We start from the raw sequence: 17,578 nt of genomic DNA on the forward strand, positions 1-17,578 counted from the left end.
AATCTCCGCGTGAACAGACGTGGCCGGTAAACCGAGCTGGAAAAAAATGACCAGTTGAAATTTCGAATAAACTTCGTAACGTTGAGTAATAACATTACATTATTAAAATGCTTCAACGACAGTTTATTCTTGTTATTACAGTTGAATTATTACCCGTGATCATTGATACGGTTTGAAGGAAAGAATTGTTGAAGTAAAAAGTGATTAATTAACATCTCGAATAGACTTACTCTGTGTAAATAATAAAAAGTTTGTTTGAAATGCTCGAACAATATTTATTCAAGAGACGTGTACTGTCTTCGATGCGGTTCTCCGCCCATCCGCGTGCAGCACTGTGACTAGACGATCAGAAACCACTGCCATCTATGGTCACAGATAATCGTTTTAAACTTTTTAAACATTGTTGAGGAAACAAGAACGAACGAATTAGAAACTTTATATTTTTGATAATAATTTTGACATAATTCAAGATTGTAAATATTTAAATGAATGTATTAATTAATATATTAATATTTAAAGTTATAGAAAAATATTATTATATATATATATATGTTTATTCGTAGTTTAGTATAGTTGATCTTATCAACTGTTGGTGTAATTGTAGCCATTTGGCGCTGTAGTTATCCGTTGGATTATTCGATTCTTTGAACAATAAATTATTGAAGTAATTTAATTCAATTGTTTTAAAATTTTGATAATACATTTTGAACGTAAATATGATGGAAAGGTTAGAAAGGTATCGAGTGCGGTTAATTTCTTTTCCGATACTTTAACGCAATATTTTTTTTTTTTAAATTACTTTTTTTTTTACAATATTTGAATAATTTGCAATTTCTTTCCTCAATAAGCTAAGAGAAAAAATGAAGTGTCTTGAGAACCGAGAATTAATTAGAAAATAAAGTTTAATAAAGAAAGTAGTAAATTCATTTTAGAATAAAAATATATCTTTTCTTCTATTAAAAAGATGCATTTAATTTGTATTTTTTCTCCATTTTAGAAATTAAAATTTTTATACTTATAATAAAAAATTTAAGTTTTTATATTAAACGGACAAAACGTGGAAATTTAATTAAAGCGAAAATAATGGAATTAGTTTAAATTGAAAGAATTTCTGCAGTTCGATAAATAAATCTTTTTCCATTTATTAAAATGTTATTAAAAAATTGTGTCAAACCCACGCATAGAAATTCCATTACTTTTATTTTATTAAAATTTCGCATAAAATATCGAAGCATATAAATTTCATTACAAAGTGCAGAGTATAATAGCTCGTTTAATTATTTTAATAGCGAGTAATCAAAAAAATTTTTTCAAAAATGAGATAAGAGATAATAGTAAGATATATAATAAAAAATTCTACATAAGATGTTTCTTTATTTGAAGATTTCCGCTACGATAAGTGTAATTTATTACTCCTTACTAATTTAGTAATTTTTTTTTTTAGTAATATTTTCTTACTTAAATTATTCTTTTAAAATTTTATTCATAATTCATTTCCAAATTAAAAATTATTTGTCCAAATCAATTTGTTCCTCTTAGAAAGTTTCTTGGTTGTGATCAAAGATTTTCCACTTCATAAACAAACATGTGAAAACATATCAGAAACGCTTAACATAATACCGCAACGAATTTCCCCTAGGACGCTCATCAAATGAAGCGTGAAATCCCCTCGGAAACAGGATACTTTTACTGTTCGATCAGCAGATATCAAAAAGTAAATTTCATTCCACAACGATGGAGTTAACAATTTGTTATTTGTTTAACAGCCAATCGCAATTGATAACGGATCAATTTTGCACTAGTTATCGTTCTCGATGTAATGGATAAAAATACTATATCTAATAATAAACACAGACTAATAATTCCTATGAGAATAATCCTTGATTAATTTTCATTGCACACATTTTCGATGAAATATATTAAAATTGCGAGATTTATTCACTTTGAAAATCATTGTAAAAATAAAAATAATCGTTAGCCAGCAGCGCTTTTCAACCATTTTGTGATTGTAAATTAATAAGACATATTACTCGATTCGATACATTTAAATCATATATTTCATAAAACACTTGGTACTTTATATTATTTTCAATTGAATTGCTTTTTTTATTTAGATGAACGATATGTAGTATACAATTAAACGTTGGGCACAGAGGCCACGAAGCGAGTAACGGTAGAAAAAAAAAAAAAACGGTTTAAGGACGGAACAAAAGAATCTAATTACATACTAGCAACTCGTCACAAGTGGCCTGAGACTGAACCGTAACTCGAACCTCTGAAAACAATAGGGTAATGCGCGGAGCTTTTTTCCAGAATTTAATCCATTTCTGAAATTTGTTATTACTTTGGAAATACAATGGAATACGATACGATAAAAAAAAATTCATTAAACAAACTGTCCCCTGTGATCCAATCATCCAGAAGAATTTTTTGTAATATAATTTTTATACGAAGAGAATGATTTTTTAAAGTCGATAATGTAATTAAAATTATTTCGATTCCTTTCATTTCAGTTTCAATTAAATAACAGTTTAATAATTTCTCGTTTAATATTTTCTAATTAGTATTAAATTTCCGTATTAAATTTTCCATTTTTTATAATAATGATATTCATTTTTCATGGAAGTATTTTTTTCATAAATTTACTTGATTAAAAATATATTAATTTTAATAACACGATACGATATTTAATTCTTCTCGATATAATTTTAATCCGAGAAAAATTTTTAACCTATAAATAATGAAAAATTAAATTGAATTAATTATTTAATTAAATAATATCTCCTACATATTAAAAAAAAAATTAAAGAATAATACAATGACCAAAATATGTTGGTATTTTCCAGCCGAAAAGTTAACAAATGCCAAGGAAATCCCGGCATCGAGAAACTTTTTGAAATGAAACACTTTTAGAGAACATCGAGTGTGCTCGAGGGATTATATCTCGGTGCATCCTTGTCCAGTGCCAAGATCGGGAAACTCTTGCAACGAGAAACTTCCTATCTCCGCAAAATTTACACAACTTTGATATAATCTAACACAATAATCTATAAATTGTTATTTTATTATCTTTTTCGAAATTTTAGATTTAAATTAAATTTAAAAAACGTTAAATTCATTAAAACTTAATATTAACATATTATTTTTAAGTTATTTACAAAATTCAATTTTGATTAAATTAAATATTGAATGATTTCATAAATTTTCATTTATATAAATTGATTATTATATGTTATATCTCTTGTTAGTAAATAGAAATGTATTTGCACCAAGTTTGATTTAATTTATTAAACATTATTTGCATAAGATATATAAGCAATGTGATTATCTAAAAATTAATTGTATTCGTTTACTGGATTAATAATCGATGATTTTCGTTTATTTATAAATTTGATGTTAACAATATTTCCTTTTTGCGATAAATATTTATTATATTTAATGTTTGCATTAAATAAAAAACAAAATTAATTTCAAAATTTAAATGTTGAAAAAAAAATTAATTGATTTTAAAAACAACAATGATCAAAATCACTTTTATTACAGGATATTTTTTAATAATTTCCTGTGTATTCACAGTAACAAAGAATGCCAATAAGCTTCATGCTTACAACCAATATCCGATACAAAGTGCCACTATACATAACCTAACAATATAATTTCGTGCATTCGATAAGAGATCGAAAAACCGATAACCAAGCTACTAACACAGTTGCACTATCGAATAAAATATGAACTAGTTTCTCGTCACTTGTCGCGAACATTTAAAGCATGCACGAAAATTAAAATAAATCGATTCGTATTCTAAAAACATTCATAAAATTTCATTTACAGGTTAGAATTCCATTTTTCGAGAAATTCGAATCAAATTATTTTTAAAGGAACAAAAATTTATCGAGATAGCTTGTCAACGAACTCTATATATGTATTGGTATTGCGACTTACCCTCAAAACCTAACCTGACACCGCCCTGTGTCACACTAAAGCCGCTTCCAAATCCCTCGGAAGTTGTTCTATTCCTGTGGACGCCACGTCCGTCGGGGATTCACATTCGTGAAACGTCGGAAAACTTGACTCGTTTCACGATTACCGTGAACCACACAAAAAGCCAGGAAAAACAACGACTTCGTCCCATCGTGAGACAAGAACTGCCTTCGATGCAGCCTCCGTCCACTGGCGTGCAGTACTGTGACTAGGTGATCGGAAACCACGGTCCTCTATGGAAGATAATTGTTTTAAATTTTTTCAATTGTTGAAGAAACAAGAATGAGTGAATTAGAAACTTTATATTATATATTTTTAGATATTCTAATAATAAATTTTAATGTATTTAAGATTGTAAATATTTAAATGAATATTTTATTATTATATATATATATAAAATTATAGAAAAATATTATTTTATATATATATATATATATATATATATATATATGTGTGTATTTCACGATGAATATTTAAATATTTTAAATATAAAAATTTGTAAATTTTTTTATCATTACAATTGGCAATAAATTTCTGAATGTTTTAAACGTCGAGTGTACCATGGATCACCATGACAGAAAACGATCCTGAAGTCGCGCATGCGCAATAACAGTAATTGTGAACAACATAGGAGAGCGGAGAATATGTTTCGTTTTCCGACAAATTACTTGTGAAAATAATGAATTATTAATTGTAGTTTGATGAATGTCGCCAACAGATTTGTTTCACGTTTCTTTCATTTTTTAAAAGTAATTATTTTCTATGTCTATATTAATATTACGTTACAAAGACGAGAAATCAATGATCGAATCGACGGGATAATTCAATTACGCGCTCTGAAAATTTCTATCGGCGTGCATTCGATCGAAAATAAAGTTAATGAACTATTTCTTTATTTCGGAAATATTAAATATAATTCAATATAAAAAAATTCATTTATTCATATCTAATTAACAATTTATGTCAATTAATAATTTCATAAAATGGAAAATTACTGTCAATTCTTTTGAATAGCGAAAAATTTCCGAATTCTAACCTAACTTTTACAAATTGAAGATTGCAAATGTACGATTGGCGGGAAATTTTCGGAAAGTATAATTGAATTTTTATGAATTTAAAATTCCAGATGATATTAAGAAACGAAAATATAACTTTTTATCATTTATTTATTATTATTTCAACCGAGATACGACTTTAAACGACTTCGACACTTTGCCTCTTTAATATTCCATCCAAGATTCAAGAGAAATGGAAGTTGAAACAGTGATCAAAGGTACGCAAGGATAATGTCGACTGTAAACTTCGTCAATTACGAATCCTATCAAAATTCCACGGTGCAACCAATGAGAAAGATCAATCTTGATTAATTGGATTTGCTTACGTTTCAATTAAACTAACAAGAATTCAATTGAACTAACGGAATATGAACGACATCCATTTCATCTTTCTCCTCCTTCCCCAAACTCTTGTTTTCAAATTATTAACTTCATTTTTTCTTTCTTTCAAATCGAATCAAATCAAATCTTTCATCATCATTCTTTCTCCAATTTGATTTTAATTTTCCATTTTAGAAGATGTTCGATCGTCTCGAAAAGAGATAATCAAGATTCATTTCGAAGAAGAAACTGAAGGATACGGTTTTCAGACGTATAATTCACGATCAAGAGGGAGCATGAAATTGGAGCGCGGCAATCAGAAATGGGACGTTCATTGAATTCGACCAGTAAAAGGGAAAGAGTGGGCACGACAAGGAGTATAACACACATTATGAGAGGAATCGATAAGAACTGGGTTAACACGATCAGTTAAAGCAGCAGACATGCTTCTTTAACATGACTGTTATATTTAAAATGATGATTTTAATCAGATGGAAAATTGAACAATCCCCATACGTTTTCCAATCCATTCCATCTTTTTGATGTCATTCATCTTTGTTCCTATTATCAGGGACAAAGATTCATTTTTCCTGGTACTGATAAATCTTTTTTCTTTTTTTAAGAATCAATCTTCAACAAAAATTAGAATGAAGGATTGAAGAAGAAGAATAATAGGCTATGATTTTTTGAACAGAATCATCTTCTTGATGTTTGTTCATCTTTTGTTGGTAAATTAATTTTTTCTATACTCATGAAATCTTTTGAAAGAAGTAGTACCTTTTGAAAAATTAAGGATACAACGCTTAATACTCTTACATCTCTTCTTACACTTTACATTTATATTTAAAACAAACTCAATATCTTGAAAGTATTAGTCACTTTATAATTCAAGTTGCATAGACTTGGGTTCAAAGGCGGAACGATGATGTATCCAATTTAAATCATATTTTCTGGGATATGAAAAAGCAGGATTCACAAGAAGAAACCGATACTTTAATCTCGTCCCTTTGAGAATTCAGTTATACGCATGCTGTGATATTAAGATTATAAGTAGATGCATTTTATAAATATATCCAGTTCAAATTATATTCCTTGAGATATTATCCGTTCAAGAAGAAACGATCTACAAATAAATCTAAGTCCTGTCTGTGTACCAAAAGACCAGAATAACGGATATTAGAGACACCAGCTCATAAATGTATCTAGTTTAAAGACCACGTTTCTTGTTACAATCCTCGCCAAAATTCTCGCGAGCAAATTCAAATCACGTTTCGACTAGAATTGGACGCGTTTCGTTTCAAGTAACAAATAACACGTATTAAATAAAATTATTTTCAAATTAACTCTGCTTTAGATTATTATTAATTAATTTATAAAATTTATCATTGCAGCGAATAAAAATAAAATTTGTAAAAATAAATAGAATTATGTGTGTGGATGTGCAACAAAAACTTATTCAATGAAATATGAAGGGAAATATTATTATTATTTATATAACTTGGAGAAAAATTGTTTGTGTAAAACAAACATCATTATTTCAAACAATATATAAATCAATTATTACAATTCTTTTTAAATTGCATTTATTTTTAAAATTTGAAACTCGATCCAATTCATGGCTGAGAATAATATTTTTTTTTATTATTCTATTTTAGACTCCTTTAATCAAATAAAAACAATTAAAATAAATTAATTACTTGGAATAATTATTCGAAATAAATTTCACTCGAATTTGTAAATTATTTAAAAACTAATCTATATTTAAAATATTTTATGAATTTCGTATGCTTCGTATGAAAAAATAAATTTATGCATCTGTAATTAAATGATTTCATCACGTTACTTAATTTTAATCAAGATAATTCGTTTTTTAATATTCGCAACATCGTTTTTTACTAACATTTTTATTCATTGAAATTTGCTACAATTACTCAAATCATTGCACTCATTGCATAATGAATCAATTTAATTTTTTTTCCGAATGAAAGATCGATCAATTACGTTAGATCTTTAGATTAGATTTATCATTTGTTTCTATTCAGGACATGAGAGAATTTCACTTATCGTGAATTTTATATTTTACATATTGAAAAAGAAATTTTCAATCGCAACATTATTTTTTCGAACGATCAATCCTTCGATTTATTATTTATTTGACCAAAAGAAAGAGCGTGATATCGGTTGGAAATACAGATATCAATATTAATGATTGACCCTTTGCATAAAAAAGTAAGAATTATAATATAACGTTTCTCTTATGTGTATACGTAATTAAATGTAAATCGAGACATTTAAATGAAGGATATCCGAATCATTTAAATATACAATATATTTGCAACAACATTTTTTCCATTCGAAGCTTCATTTTCGAGAAAATCAAGTTCGAAGAGTTTTTAAACGTAAAAGTAAAATTTTACGAACGCGTTATCGACAGCCGGTCACTTAACGCGTGAAAAACCGTTAGAAACTTTCGTCGTTTAAATCCTCGATCAAATGTTACGTAAGCGCGATAATTCGAGTATTTCATTTTCACGCGATAGAATAATCTCCTATAACCTATAATCATCCTTATATATATATTTCATCCATCTATTTTTTTTTTCTTACGATCTATCTTACCTTCAATAAATCACATCTTGCTTCCCAAATAGACTAACAATCGTTACACGCCTATACTCACCAACAAACTTAATTAACAATTAATCCCACTTCCAAACAATTATTTTCAAACGATCACACTCCGATTCCATTCCTCCCCCCTCACAAACACGCACGCACGCGCGCGCGCGCGGCAAACAATTCGCCTCCACTTATTTAATCGGTGTCAGCCAGTTGAACGGCAAGACGAAACGGGTTAACGTTGAGCGAGGGGGTGGCGAGTGGTGAGGGGTGTAGTAGGCGTGGGACGCATGGCGCATCGAGTCCTGCGCACACCACACGGCGTGCGGTGAATTCGTGCGGGACCCGCGCCGCGAGATTTAGTCTGCGCGCGGCACTCGTCCGAGACGCGTCGTCGTCCGCCTCTCGCCCCCTTCCTCCTTCTCCCGGAGGAAAAGTGCGTCGCCGATAAAAACCCTGCCGGTTAAAACCACGAGGAGTCGATATCGAAATTATTATATGATTTTTCCACCGAATGCAAAAGAAAAATAAATAAACAGGGGAAGCTGTGGACGAGTTTGTTTGTTCCTCACAAAATTTCGATCGTCTTCGAGTTCTTCTGTGATCCCGATGAAAAGTTTCCTTCCCTTGTCGAATCTCGACAATTTTTCTTTTTGAAAAGATTTTTCTTGGAGATGGTTTCTTCGAGGATTTCCAAAGTACGAATTTTAAATTTCTCGAGATCGTTCCACCGAGTGAATTGAACTTCGAATCGATCGATCAGTGCTGTTTCTTTTTTTTAATTTTAAGATAGAAATAGAGAATTAGAGATTATGGAGAAAAAAAGTTGAAAAGATTGAGAAGCTTTGATTTCCAAAACGAGAGAGAGGGGGCTCTCCCCTTCCTCCCCCCTTTCCTCAGAAACCACCAATTCAACGAATTCGTGAAACGGGGTTGAAAGGGCGTGGGGAGTTGAAAGGGCACAAGTGGAATCGTATGGAGCAACATCACCGATGTTGGACAGCAAGCGGAATGGAATAGAGAGCTCGACGAGGCTCGTTTAAGGCCTAATTGCCAAGTTGCCGTCGTGTGCAATTCGACCCTTTGTTCCAGCCACTGACGTGTGCATGATTCGCATTCCGTGGATCGCCACCCAACGTTTCGATTCCTGTGAAACATAAGAAAAATAATTTCCCATTATTCTATCCTCCTCCTTCTTCTCTCTTCTCTTTCAAAAATCCACGAATAATTTTCCTTTTTTTTTTTTAAAAAATCAATTAAAAAATCAATAATAAACTCTCATATCTTATTATCCATTATACTTATATTTCGAAATTCATCGAGGGTGAGAAGTAAAGAAAAGTGAAATACTTTTTTTTTTTTCTCGAGAAAAAGGAACGAGATTTTTTTTAGAGGAGTGTGATGAGTGTGGAAGAAAGGAGCGTGAATATGGAAGATCCTCGTGGAGGAAGATCGATGCGGGGAGAGAGATCTTCGTGAAAGGGGCGATCTCGAGAGGGCTGGGAATGAGAAGCGTGTCAAGATCGAGGGTCGAGGCAAGGTAAGAACGCTCGAGTTTTATCGCCGATTAGCGCGACGATTCGTTAATCGTGCGCGTCCGCCGATTTCTTCGAAATTCGACGCGTCTCTCTTTGATTTAAGGAAAAAAGAAAAAAGAAAAGAAGTCGGCACGGATGATGATCCGTGCGAAAAGTCGATCGATTTTTAATTCGAGCGATGGTTAAAAATTAAAAAAAAATTTCCGACGTTTCTTCTCTTTTTCTTTTTTTTTTTTCTTTGTTTTTCCTGTTCCGTCAGTTTTGAAAGGAAAATTAATCGTTCCTTCGAAACCGCGCAGTCGGCGGTTAAATGAAAAATTGTAATAATAAGAGCGAGCTAATGAGTTTCTCCTCCGAACGATGTAACCGATACTTAACACCTCCTCCTCCTCAACCTTGCTTCTATTTTTATCGCGAAATTTTTTTTAAAACGGAACTACAGAAATTAACAAGTTGTTCGACAACTTGTTTTTCCGTAGTTTTCTAGAATACTTTATATATATATATATATATATATATATATATATATATATATATATATATATAAGACAGAAAAAATAGATTGAAAACCATTCTCGTAAATAAGAATTGACGAAGTAATATTCAAATTATTATTTTCTTTCAATTCTTAGTAACCGAGATATTTAATTTAGTTAAAAATGAAAAAGTAACTAGTTATAAAAATTTCGAAAAAGTCACTTCGAGCAATTCAACTTGTTAAAAATTCGTTGATTATGTAAAATAGATATAAAAAAATAGATTAAAAACCACTCTCGTAAACAAGAATTGACGAAATAATATTTAAATTATTATTTTCTTTCAATTTTTAAGTCTATCTAGTAACCGAGATATTATAACTAGGCGTTAACCTATTTAAAAATGAAAAAGTAACTAGTTGAAATATCGAAAACAAAGTCACTTCGAGCAACTCAACTTGTTAAAAATTCGTTGATTATGTAAAATAGATATAAAAAAATAGATTAAAAACCACTTTCGTAAACAAGAATTGACGAAGTAATATTCAAATTATTATTTTCTTTCAATTCTTAAGTCTATCTAGTAACCGAGATATTATAACTAGGCGTTAACCTATTTAAAAATGGAAAAGTAACTAGTTGAAAAAATATCGAAAACAAAGTCACTTCGAGCAACTCAACTTATTAAAAATTCGTTGATTATATAAAATAGATATAAAAAATAGATTAAATAGATATAAAAAATAGATTAAATAGATATAAAAAATAGATTAAAAACTACTCTCGTAAACAAAAATTGACGAAGTAATATTCAAATTATTATTTTCTTTCAATTCTTAGTAACCGAGATATTATAACTAAGCGTTAATCTATTTAAAAATGGAAAAGTAACTAGTTGAAAAATTTCTAAAACAAAGTCACTTCGAGCAACTCAACTTGTTAAAAATTGGTTGATTATATAAAATAGATATAAAAAATAGATTGAAAATCATTTTCGTAAACAAGAATTGACGAAGTAATATTCAAATTATTATTTTCTTTCAATTCTTAGTAATAGTAATAAATCGAGATATTATAACTAGGCGTTAACCTAGTTAAAAATGAAAAAGTAACTAGTTAAAAAAATATCGAAAACAAAGTCACTTCGAGCAACTCAACTTCCTTTTTTTAAAAAATCATAATAAACTCTCATACCTTCCCTATTATCCATACTTATATTTCGAAATTCATCGAGCGTGAGAAGTAAAGAAAAGTGAAATATTTTTTTTTTTCTCGAGAAAAAGGATCTGCAAAAAATCTCTCGGAAAGGAACGAGATTTGAAGAATTTTAGCGAGGGATTTTTTTAGAGGAGTGTGATGAGTGTGGAGATATAGAGACGTTATACCGAGATATTATAGACGTTAATCTAGTTAAAAATGGAAAAGTAACTAATTAAAAAATATCGAAATATCGAAAACAAAATCACTTCGAGCAACTCAACTTGTTAAAAATTCGTTGATTATATAAAATAGATATAAAAAATAGATTAAAAACCACTCTCGTAAACAAAAATCGACGAAGTAATATTCAAATTATTATTTTCTTTCAATTCTTAGTAACCGAGATATTATAACTAACCGTTAACCTAGTTAAAAATGAAAAAGTAACTAGTTAAAAAAATATCGAAAACAAAGTCACTTCGAGCAACTCAACTTGTTAAAAATTCGTTGATTATATTATATTATTGTTATCCTCTTCTCTCACTGCAACAGCGTCGTGCAAAGGAGGATGGTTAGGGATCGAGGATAGTCCCTAGAGGAGGCTCGAGTCACGTGTTTCGGCCGATGCTTCAACCTTGTCACGATTATGTCACCGTTTCAATTCACCCTGTCAAAGTTGGATACGGTCTCTCGCAGGGGAAAAGGCCGGTTTTCGCTGCGATTGGCAGTCCAGTTGTATGCATCCACCATAATGGAATCGAATAAACAGTGTTGTATACGTATATACACATATATATACGCGGTCTATTATTGACCGTTGATCGACAACCGACGTTTAATAACCGTCCTTTTCACGTCCCTAATTGGTTGGACCCTCGTTAAATCCCTCACGATCATAGGTATCGATACAGTGTTATAGTAGCGTTTAATCTCTCGATCGCATCACGTACAGGATAATCGAGAAGAAGAACGAGCCTTGACGAAATTAAATTAACCGAGATAATTCGTTTCGTAATTATCGTTCTTTCCTCGCCGATTATTTTAATTGCATTAAAAAATTGCTACGATTTTGAATTTTTCCCTATTTCTTTCTTTCTTTCTTTTTCAATTTATAATATAATACAAGGATATTTTAGACAGAGATGAGATGATTCGATGCATTTCCCAATTTTAAACGTTAGAATTATTATGCATATTCAACTGGATTACGCGAAAAAGAATCGATAAAAATGGATTTATCAAGTTTTTCTTCTCTTAAACAGTATAGAATGGCTCGTGCTAACTATAGGCATCGAGGATAGCTGGTGCTTCGTTAAATGTCCACCAAGCTTGGATCGCAATCAATCACGAAGGGAATTATATTTCAACGAAATTTCGAAAATATCCCTCTTTTCTTTTCTTTTTTTTCTAATTGGAACCAGATGTCGAATACGCTCGAAATTCTTCGGCTGTTGAAAGAAAAGAATATTATTTATTTTATTCTATCTATTCATTTTTCTCGCGAAGAAACGTTAATTTATATATAAAAAAATACACGTGTATTAATTTAGAATTCGTTCGATAACGAATTCCTTTCGAGAAAATGACATTTTCTCGTGGAAACAATTGGGGAGAGGGGGAAATTATTTTCGCCGTGTTGCAGATTATTAAGAATAAAAATTGACCTGTCGAGGTGCACGGAGGTGACGGAGAATATTTCCAAACTAATCTGCTGTGCGCCACCCCTTCGTCGCGATAAAGCTTTAAAAAATCGATTTCTGCGTATATTACAATTTATATTCCGCTCGAAATCCTATTTTTTTCCCCCTCCCTCCCCCAAATGGCGATCCCTCGTTTACACCGATCGATTCGGGATAATCCTCCCCTCCCACGGAAATATTTACAAACAAAAATCAGGATGTTTGTACCCCAGCTATGAATGCATGAAATTTTTAGTCGAAGAAAATACAAATGGATGTCTGATTTGCTTGAAAACAGCATTTATAATAATTTCTTATATAATATTCTTATTTTTTAAAACATCGTCCACGTCAAAATTTGAAATTTAAATCCCTCAATTGGGAAGCAATTAATTTTGTCAAGTTGATAAAATTCTGAGAATGATAAAATTTAGGAAGACAGTGTTAACTTATCCCTATATTATAGAATAATCGTCGAAATTAAGTTAAACGCGAATTTCTGTTTCGTATATGGATTATATGGCAATTTATCGTTGCCTCTCTCTCTCTCTCTCTCTCTCTCTCTCTCTCTCTCTCTCTCTCTCTCTCTCTCTACGTAATAATTAATGATAAAAGAAACAAACAAGCAAAATTATCCATCTCCATTTCTAGAGTTATTCATCATTTTCCAACTGTCTCTCCATTTTTATTGTCCACTTCTCAGTTATTCTTACTACCCTTTTCGATTCTTCAATTTCTTCTTTAAAACGTGTACAAAGAAACACGTTTGAATATTTGACATTTCTTCTGAATCCAATTGCAAAAGCTGCGATTTTCTTAAATTTACAAGACGAAGAAAGAAGAAGAGGAAGAGGAAGAAGAAGAAGAAGAAAAGTCTGAAAATTTCGAGAGGGGGCGGAAAAGAAATTAAGAAGAAGAAATAACTTGCGTGCTGGGGGGGAAGAAGAAGGCGATAAAGGGAAGAGGGAAGAGAATCAAGGTCAAGAAAAGCTCTGGATGATTAGTGGTGGCGGTAGTTGGCTTAGTGCTCTAATTAGTAGGCGACGAGATGCCGCAATTTATCCCACTTGTTACCCCCAATCTTAGTTAGTTAGTTAGGAATGTGTTGGTTTTTGAAGGACTGGGCAAATACCCTGGCTGCCCCCTATATATAATTTCGTCTTCTTCCTTCTAATATCTCTTTTATTACACGCTTCCTCCAGTTTCTTATTACATCCTCTACCCCCCCCCCTTCTTGCGTTCCTCCCTCTTTTGTCTTCTTTGTCTTACCTCATCTTCTGACCTCCATTTCTTCTCTTTTTCTCGTTTACACTTCCTTATCCCTCTCCTTACATTCATTTCACCCTCACTTTTCGATTAATATTTATTTCATTTCTTAATTTTTTCCTTAGAGAAATATTAATAAAATAATTAATTATAATATCTTCTTTGTCTTCCCTCATCTTCTTCCATTTCTTCTCTCTTTCTCTCTCTTCTTCTCTCTCGTTTATAGTTCCTTATGCTTCTCCTTATATTCATTTCATCCTCACAGAGAAGAAAAATATTAATAATTAATAAAAAAATTAATAAAATAATTAATTGTAATATCTTCTTTGTCTTCCCTCATTTTCCTCCATTTCTTCTTTCTCTCTCTCATTTACACTTCCTTATCCTTCTCTTTATATTCATTTCATCCTCACAGAGAAGAAAAATATTAATAATTAATAAAAAAATTAATAAAATAATTAATTATAATATCTTCTTTGTCTTTCCTCATCTTCTGACCATTCTCTCCATTTCTTCTTTCTCTCTCTCGTTTACAGAGATACAGTTCCTTATCCTTCTCCTTATATTCATTTCACCCTCACTTTTCGATTCATATATGTTTTACTTATTCTCTTAATTCTTTCCTGATAGAGAAGAAAAATATTAATAATTAATAAAATAATTAATTATAATATCTTCTTTGTCTTCCCTCATCTTCTAACCTCCATTTCTTCTTTCTCTCGTTCACCCTCACTTTTCGATTCATATATATTTCATTTCTTCCCTTAATTCTTTTCTCAGAGAAGAAAAATATTAATAGAATTAATAAAATAAATAAAATAATTATATTTAATTCCACTCGATGATTCGAATAATTCGAAAAAAGATTGCTAGATTTTGAAAGGAGCATCTTCGTTCCACGATTTTACTCGACACGTAATCTAAGTAATCTAAATTTCTATGACGAATTAAAAGAGGAAGAATAATTCATTCAATTCAGGATCGGCAACAACTTATCATGCCGAATTATGATACATACCACGGACACAGAGGGAGGCGTATATCGTTACGGCGTAATAGGATCCGCCAAATTAATACAGTTTGCGCGTCAAGGTATTTTAATCTCGAGACCGAACCACCCTTGCCGACCGTTTCCGGTTCGCGTATAAATTAGCATATAAATATCGGCCAATCTCCTCCTCCTCCTCCTCTCCTCCTCTTTCTCCGTTCAAAAATTCGTGGAAACGCGTTTCTAGAACACGCTATTCATTGCCATCGTCATGCCCCCTTGATGACAAAATAATAACGGTGAAGTTGAAGGCAACGAAAGTGGCCAGTGATGGATGGATAAAGAGAGAATGAAAAGAGAATGGAAGGAAAATTTAGCGATATCGCACGAATTGGAAAGAATAACAAAGAAGAGAGAAGAAAGAGAGAGAGAGAGAGAGATGTCGAGGAAAGAAGAAAAGAAAAAGTGAGAAAAAATGAGAAGTAATTTAAAATAGAAAAATAAATGAAGACTGTTGTACATTATCGATGTAAAGGTTCGTTTAATTTATTTGTTCAGGATCGTGATGAGTATGCATCTCAACTTTCGAAACGTTTGTTAATTGATCATCGAATATTCGAGTATAATCGTTGGGTGTAAGGATTTTATTCGTGGATGTTATATATTCATACGAGAGTGAATTTGGAATCGGATAGCGGTAGCGGTGGAAAAGATCGTGCACTCGTGCGCAAGTGGAATAGAGCGAGCTTTGATCGGGCAATGCTTTCTCGTCGAGGGACCATCAGAGTACTTGCACTCTCCGTCACCGTTTCGATTTTAATCGGCATTGGTTACGCGAATAACATGTAAGGGAAGACTCTTTCATAATTTATTCTCTGATAAACGGGATTCATTCTTATAAGACGAATATATATATACACAGTACGAATTCTTGGAGAAAGTTAAAAATGACTTAGGATTTTTTCTTTTTATAAATATTCTTTAATTTTCTTTGCGTCTTCTTTGTTAATTTTCGTTGTAATTTATTGTAGAGAAATGTATTGCTTTGTTCCTTATTCGTTATTAGGTGGCGAGAAGAGAATTATAAGGATTGTAGAGATATTTGTTGATTTTTTTTGTCTAGGGATCACTAGAAAAATTAAAAGATAGATTAATCGATTATTGAAGCTCGTTATTTGCACAGTTTATTGAAATTTATTAATTTCTATTAATTTGTAAAATTAATCAATAACGATGAAAAATGACTTAGGGTATTTTCTTCTTGTAAATATTTTTTAATTTTTTTTGCGTCCTCTTTGTTAATTTTCGTTGTAATTTATTGTAGAGAAACGTATTGGTTTATTCCTTATTTATTATTAAGTGGCGAGAAGAGAATTATGAGGATTCTAGAGATATTTGTTGATTTTTTTTATCTAGGGATCACTAGAAAAATTAACGGATAGATTAATCGATTATGAAAGCTCGTTATTCGCACAGTTTCTTGAAATTTATTGATTTCTATTAATTTGTAAAATTAATCAATAACGATGAAAAATGACTTAGGGTATTTTCTTTTTGTAAATATTTTTTAATTTTTTTTGCATCCTCTTTGTTAATTTTCGTTGTAATTTATTGTAGAGAAACGTATTGGTTTATTCCTTATTCGTTATTAAGTGGCGAGAAGAGAATTATGAGGATATTAGAGATATTTGTTGATTTTTTTTGTCTAGGGATCACTAGAAAAATTAACGGATAGATTAATCGATTATCGAAGTTGTGCGAGTGTTCCAATCCAATTTATTGGAATTTATTGATTTCTATTAATTTGCAAAATTAATCAGCAACGATGAAAAATAATGATAATAAAAAAAAATCAAACTTTTATCGAGATGAGAGGACGAGAGAGAGAGTATACGTTGCGAGAGGGAATATATGAATTTTTTAGAAGGAAAGGAGAGGAAAGAAAAGGTGGACGGTTGTTTGGATGATAATTAGAAGATATATTTAACCAGCTTTCGTGTTTTTAGCAATGTTTCGCGTATTTTGGAACCGGGGTTTGCGTTTAATTGGGCGACAGCAATTAAACGAGCGCACCGGCTCGTGAAATACGAACAATACATTTTTATTTTTATTATACGAGGTTATACGAGGAAATTCGCCGCGGTAGATGAGCGATACGAAAAACGAATAACCTCTAACGAAATATCAAAACGCTTGGACGAGCATCACCGTTCAAAATTCACTCTGATCGTATAAACAATTGCACTCTATCGTCTCTTAAACGCGAAATATCAAAATATCAAAATATCCATGCCACCGCACGCTTTTCATTCACCCATCCGGTCAAATTAAATTTTCAATTGGGACGAAATTGGAGAGTTTTGAAAATATCCCTAGGAAGACGCAGAGAATTTCCCTAAAAACTTTTCAAACAAACCAATTCCAACGTAATCGTAAACCCGTAATTTTATTATAT

General features: G+C 31.1%; 2 protein-coding genes and 2 long non-coding RNA genes across 5 annotated transcripts in view; 3 read left to right on the top strand and 1 right to left on the bottom strand.

Moving 5' to 3' along the window:
- LOC551409 overlaps nt 1-17,578 on the bottom strand; it is a 73,422-nt gene that overhangs the window by 5,045 nt on the left and 50,799 nt on the right. The window contains exons 6-7 of one of the 2 annotated variants that reach the window (XM_026442284.1): nt 3,943-4,214; nt 231-363 (exon numbers count right to left, since the gene is read on the bottom strand). The gene's annotated coding sequence lies outside the window, so the exon portion shown is untranslated. The remainder of the gene's footprint in view (nt 1-230; nt 364-3,942; nt 4,215-17,578) is intronic. The other variant, XM_026442283.1, reaches the window with a different exon arrangement.
- LOC107964819 lies at nt 50-3,103 on the top strand. Its single transcript, XR_001703869.2, has 3 exons — nt 50-235; nt 2,115-2,289; nt 2,847-3,103. It is a non-coding gene; the product is annotated as an uncharacterized LOC107964819 (long non-coding RNA).
- Nucleotides 4,441-6,065, top strand: LOC113218938. The gene is made up of 2 exons (XR_003305167.1): nt 4,441-5,254; nt 5,553-6,065. It is a non-coding gene; the product is annotated as an uncharacterized LOC113218938 (long non-coding RNA).
- The window catches only part of LOC726514 (adenylate cyclase type 6), a 99,865-nt gene continuing 91,535 nt past the window's right edge, over nt 9,249-17,578 (top strand). The window contains exon 1 of the mRNA XM_016913410.2: nt 9,249-9,516. The gene's annotated coding sequence lies outside the window, so the exon portion shown is untranslated. The remainder of the gene's footprint in view (nt 9,517-17,578) is intronic.

This window comes from Apis mellifera, linkage group LG8 (genome assembly GCF_003254395.2).
Source record: "Apis mellifera strain DH4 linkage group LG8, Amel_HAv3.1, whole genome shotgun sequence".
In the NCBI taxonomy this organism is placed as follows: Eukaryota; Metazoa; Arthropoda; class Insecta; order Hymenoptera; family Apidae; genus Apis; species Apis mellifera.